Raw genomic sequence first — 5815 nt, forward strand, 5'->3', positions numbered from 1 at the left:
ACTGATTCTTTGAAGAGAAACTTGGGGTTCACTATAACAGGAGGCTGAGGCAGGAGAATTGCTTGAAGCCAGGAGGCAGAGGTTGCAGTGAGCCAAGATTGCACCACTGCACACCAGCCTGGGCGAGACAGTGAGACTCCATCTCAAAAATAAAAATAAAAAATTCTAAGCTTGCAACTGACGGAACAGCCCCTGTCTTGGCAAAAGGGAGAAGACTTGGAAGCCCTGACAGGCTGAGAATTGGTGCCTCTCCTGCACTCACTGTCCTCAGCCTCCCTTCCCTAAGGGCGGAAGGAAACAGATCCTTTCAAAAGGCTCCTGCCCGACTGTGGATTGATTGCTGATCTGCCCAGGTACGGAACAACCGGAGGTGAGATCAGTTGTTCCTTCATCCCTCCCTGAGCCGTCCCTTTTCTTCAGATGTTTGCCGTATGTTGTGTAAAATGTAGACTCACCACAGTCTCACAAGCACGTGATCATTCGTCACACTGCCACCCCTCACCTCTTAAGGAAATCATAGAAATAGGAAACCTCCTGAGAACCTCTCTGGGAAAAGCAGCCACAAATGTGTTTGTGGTGGGTGTCCTTCCTGGGAGTGCCCTGAGCTGGCTCAGTAAACCCAGAGGGTCTGAGACTTCCTCCTCGGTCGCTCCGCTTGGCTATCAGGATGCAAACAGCTCTGGAGATGGACGGAGCTGACGGTGGCTCAGCAGTAAGAATGGATTTAATTTCACTGAACTATACACTTGAAATTGTTAAAATAGTAAATTTGATATTATGTAATTACCACAATTAAAAAATGTAGCAACAACATCTATCTGTAGCATACTGAACTATTTCTGGGAAAAAATTCTATGTCAGAGATTTGGCTCCAAAATAATTCAGTGGGAAAGGGAAAGATGGAGGGGTGGGTGGAGTGTGGATGAAGCCGGACGGGCTGATTGTTGGTTAAGCCGAGCAGCGGGTATCGTGTGCGGCTGTTTGTATGGTTCTCTCTAGTTTTATGTGTTGTAGCATCTTCATAATAAAAAGTTAATAAATAAAATGAGTCTATCAGTTGTTTTCCAGCTATAGAAGGTTTCTGCTGTAATTCACCATCACCCTGGGGCCTGAGGTTGCACAAGTTTTTTTTTTTTTTTTTTTTTTTGTCTTTGTGTGCAGTATTTATTTCAGATGTTTGTTAAAACAGCATTGTTATTTCTCAGGACAAGAACGAAGATCACCCCCTGGAGAAGCTTAGGAACTTTGTACAGAACTTTACAGAACAGAGGCAGTACTTTAGCTTAAACTTGTCTGCTGATCAGAGAATGGAATTCTGCGTGGACTCAAGGAACAAAAGGAAACTGGGCAGGGATAAGGAAAAGGAAAGTGCCCATCTGAATCAAACTTCAGCTGCCATCAGGGCACATCTTGTGATGGTCACAGATTGTAGGTCGTTTTTTGGAAGGTTCAGTTTCAGCACAGGATTCCATTTGTCTACTTGGCTACACCCCTGGCTGAGGTGCCATGAGGTCAATGTCACTCAAGTTCCTGGCCAGCCAAACTCCCGCAGCAAAGAGTCCCAAATTGAGGATGAAGTTCCTCCAGAAGTCATTCCTATCAGTGGCAAAGCGGTAGACGCCCCAAAGCCAATCTCCCAAGTTGTCAGGTATTTCGGGGGTTTCATTAGCCGAGCCGGCAGCGCTCACCGGGACCCCGCTGGAAGCCATAATAGAAAGCTTCGCACGAACTTCGTTCGGTTGCACAAGTTTTAAACCAAGGGTTTTATTTGTAACAATCTTACCTATAGCAAAAAAAAAAAAAAAAAAAAGTTTTTATTAGCTGTGGACAAAGGATACTTGTCAGAGAGTGGGAGCGTTCACTTAAAAATTTGAAAATTCAGGAAATGAGATTTCCCTGTCAGAGTTAAACTGCAAAATCAATACTGACTGATCAGAAAAGAGACATCCGGAGGACCCAAGCTGTTCTGGCACTTGCAGGAGAAAATTCAGCCTGCTCTGTGTGGTGGGAAGGGCTAAGACCAGGACAGACCACAGAGGTCTCGGCAAGTACCTTCCTTCCTCCGAGAGCCTTGGGGGTTTGGGAGTATGGGGGCAGTCTCTGTGGCTGTGCAGTGAGTGAGTCCATGTCTGCTCCTGAGTCCTCCTGGAGGACTAGGAGGACTCAGGTGGAGAAGATGAAGGGATCCTCTGGAACAGGTAACTATAAACTAATTGAATATGTTAATATATCTAATAATCAATAATCAATGCCTTATGAACCCAAAAGGGATTCATAGTCAAAAAAGCTTAGGAAAGGCTGCCTAGGCGCTGCCTACATGCTGCAGGCTCACCCACAGGCTCTGGGTCTTACTCAGAGCCCATCCTCATGTCCCTCATCCTGTGGGGACAGGAGAGCCTGAGGCTGCAGGTGGTGGATGCAGGCACTGTGGGGCCACTGGCAAGGCCTTGCCTACGGCAATCCAGACCCTCCTTTCCCCAAAGTCCATGCCTTCCAAGCAGCCCTTAGGGCCGGCAAGCTTCCCACAGATACCTGCACATAGGCCAGGCATGGTGGCATGTGGTCCCAGCCACTCAGGAGGCTGATGAGGGAGGATCACTTGAGCCCAGGAATTCAAGGCTGCAAAGAGCTATGATCATACCACTGCACTCCAGCCTGAGCAACAGAGGAGACCCTGACTCTTAAAAAAGAAGAAAATCAACAAAACAGAGACCTGCATATAGCAACACAGGAGTTGGTCTTGGACGAGACTCAACCACCTGTCTCTCCAACCATTTCACTGTGTGGAAGAAACCAACATTCTGTGCTCACCACCACTTCCATGAACTTGGCTACTCTGCATCTGTCCCTGAACTTACTTGTGTTAGGTCTTCTGCTTAAAAAGAAACTCTATCCTGGGGACATTAACAAAGCGCCCTGGGTCTCCAGTCTCTGGGCCCAGCTAGCCTCCCTCAGACTATGGCAAAACCTGCCAGTAGGTGGGGGCCCAACTCCCCCAGCGCCAACCCAGTACCTTCTCTTGCTGGCTTTCAAGCTCATTGGCCTACTGTACATGGCCTGCTTTTTATCTGTTTGCATAGAGAGGTAATGTCACAAATAAAACGCTGAACAGCAGCGTTTCAGAAAGGAAAGTCACATCCGGAATATTCCAAGCCATTTAAATGTTCTGGAAAAGTGGAAGAGATAACCATGACAGTGTGAACGTTAATATTAAACTGAGACCACATTTTAAAACGCCAAGCTTGTATGTGATTGTGAGATGTCTATAAGCTGAGGAATTATTGTAATTCTATCATAATTTACTATTTTACCAAAATAAACTAAGATAAATAAGTACTGCTGCTAATGCCCGATTGACTAATATGACCTAAAGAGAAGTAAAATATTGCATGAGCTTGAGATGCCAAGATTAAATTAGATTAGTGGTAGAATCTCAGTGCACTGTTCCGATATAATTAAAGTGGTGATTTAATGTGTCTTTAGCTCAGAATCATTGTAAGAGGTTTTTTTTTTGTCATAACGTAGAAATGAATACACACTCATCCAAGCCACAGAGGAATAAAAGGTTGTAATATTTTTGAGTTCCCTTGGCAGGGTAATCCATTCTCATCAATCTCACACTCTGCAGGGGAACAGAAGGATGTTTTCCTTCCAATCATTCGCAGTCATTATTTAATGCAGGGTAACAGCCACCGTCTTCATTAATATATTAACCTATGGCTCACAAAGGCCTTGCAGTCAACCAAGTGACAGCTCCTCGTGACAGGTTTATGTCATAGGGCTCAGAGATATTTGCCATCTGAAATGTTGACCTCTGGGATAAGCTTAATGTTGACATTCAACTTAAGAAGGCTAGCCAGCAAGAACAAGGGATTCAAGTGCCCGGCTCGTGGATGGCTACTCATTGCTATTCAAGAGGAGCTGGTCACAAACACATCTTGTGACAGAACGGAATGGAAGATTTTACAACTTCCATAGGAGTGAGGCAGATGGACATGTTGCAAAACAGAACAAACACAAATGCAAATATGCGGTTACGGGAAAAACAATGGCGAGGCCAAGTACTCAGTTCTTATTTGCTCAGCATCCTGGCATTAAGGGGTCTCCAGAGAAATGGCTGACCCCTGTCTTGATCACCCCAAAACAACATCCACCCACAGCTCCTGGAAACAGAGCACAGCTCCTCCATGTCCCAGCTTCAAGTCATTATAAAGGCAATCATGGACTCTCATAAAAGTGTAACTGGCTTGTAAAGCATGTGTTTATGGACTTAATTTTTTTTTTTTTTTTTGAAACAGAGTCTCACTCTTGCCGCCCAGACAGCACGGATCCTGGGAGCGAGGTGCCGAGGGCCCGTCTGCGCCTGGAGGCGTCCTCCACCCGACTACTGTCAATGAAGAGAGTCAAATTCTTAAATATTTGAAGAGATTTATTGTGATCCAAATATGAGTGACCAATTCTTACAGTGGGTAGCAAGCCAGACATGAGCAGACGGGAGAGGCCCCCTCCAGCCAGGAATGTCAGGAGACCATCAGGTGATGGCCAGGTGGCTGTCAGCTGGCTCTCTAATTAGCTGCAGCTGGCACCAAGGAACAGCCGCTTCCCAATAGAGAGAAACACCTGGCACTGGTGATTGGCAGCTCCCTGATAAGATCTCAGGAGTTGGGCAAGTGGGCTGGCACCTGTGCACTGAGAGGCAAAGCCGGAGAATGACCTCCCTCCGGGAACGCCGGACTGGTAAGGGAAGAACGTGGCGAGGGGGCACACACACAAGTCCAGGAAATGCACCGAGTGTGCAGCCCTGCCTAGTGCTGGCAGGCCACTGTGCATGCAGACAGCCCACCCCGAGGGAAGGATCAGGGAAGAAGGGATGCAGGACCCCTTCCCCTAAGTCAAAGGTCAGACGGTGGACGCAATCTCTCAAGTCGCCCACGTGGCCCTCTTCCAAGTGTACTTTACTTCCTTTTGTTCCTGCTCTAAACATTTAAACAAACTTTCATTCCTGCTCTAAAACTTGCCTCAGTCTCTCTCTCTCTGCCTTATGCCACTCGGTTGAATTCTTTCCACGGAAGAGGCAAGAATCGAGGTTGCTGCAGACCCGTTCAGGTTCGCTGCCGCCAACACAATGGCCCATGCCACAGCCCTCTGGAGATCCTGAGAACATGTGTCCAAGATGACTGGGCTACAGCTTGGCTTTGTACATCTTAGGGAGACAGAAGACATCAGCCAATACATGCAAGATGTATGTTGTTGGGTTTGGAAAGGTGGGATAATCAGACGGGGCAGGGGCTTCCACGTCATAGGTGGATTCAAAGATGTTCTGATGGGCAGTTGGTGGAGTTATTACCTAAAGACCTGGAATCGGTAGAAAGGAATATCTGGATTAAGATACGGGGTTATGGAGACCAAGGTTGTTATTACGCAGATAAAGTCTCCAGGTAGCAGGCTTCAGAGGGAGAATAGGTTATAATTGTTTCTTATCAGACTTAAAAAGGCATCAGATTGCCAGGTGTGGTGGCTTATGCCTGTAATCCCAGCACTCTGGGAGGCTGAGGTGGGCAGATCACTCGAGGTCAGGCATTCAGGACCAGCCTGGCCAACATGGTGAAACCCTGTCTTTACTAAAAATATAAAAAATTAGCCGGGCATGGTGGCAGGTAACTGTAATTCCAGTTACTCGGGAGGCTGAGGCAGGAGAATAGCTTGAACCCAGGAGGCGGAGGTTGCAGTGAGCCAAGATCACGCCATTATACTCCAGTGTGGGTGACAAGAGTGAAGCTCCATTCTGTTAAAAAAAAAAAAAAAAAAAAAGGGT

At 46.8% G+C, this 5815-nt stretch overlaps 1 pseudogene; it reads right to left on the bottom strand.

Moving 5' to 3' along the window:
- Window positions 1–1124: 1124 nt before the first annotated feature.
- Window positions 1125–1730, bottom strand: LOC116528061 (annotated as a pseudogene).
- Between the last annotated feature and the right edge of the window lie 4085 nt (window positions 1731–5815).

Source organism: Sapajus apella, unplaced genomic scaffold, assembly GCF_009761245.1.
Source record: "Sapajus apella isolate SASKATOON/1434 unplaced genomic scaffold, GSC_monkey_1.0 scaffold56, whole genome shotgun sequence".
Lineage (NCBI taxonomy): Eukaryota > Metazoa > Chordata > Mammalia > Primates > Cebidae > Sapajus > Sapajus apella.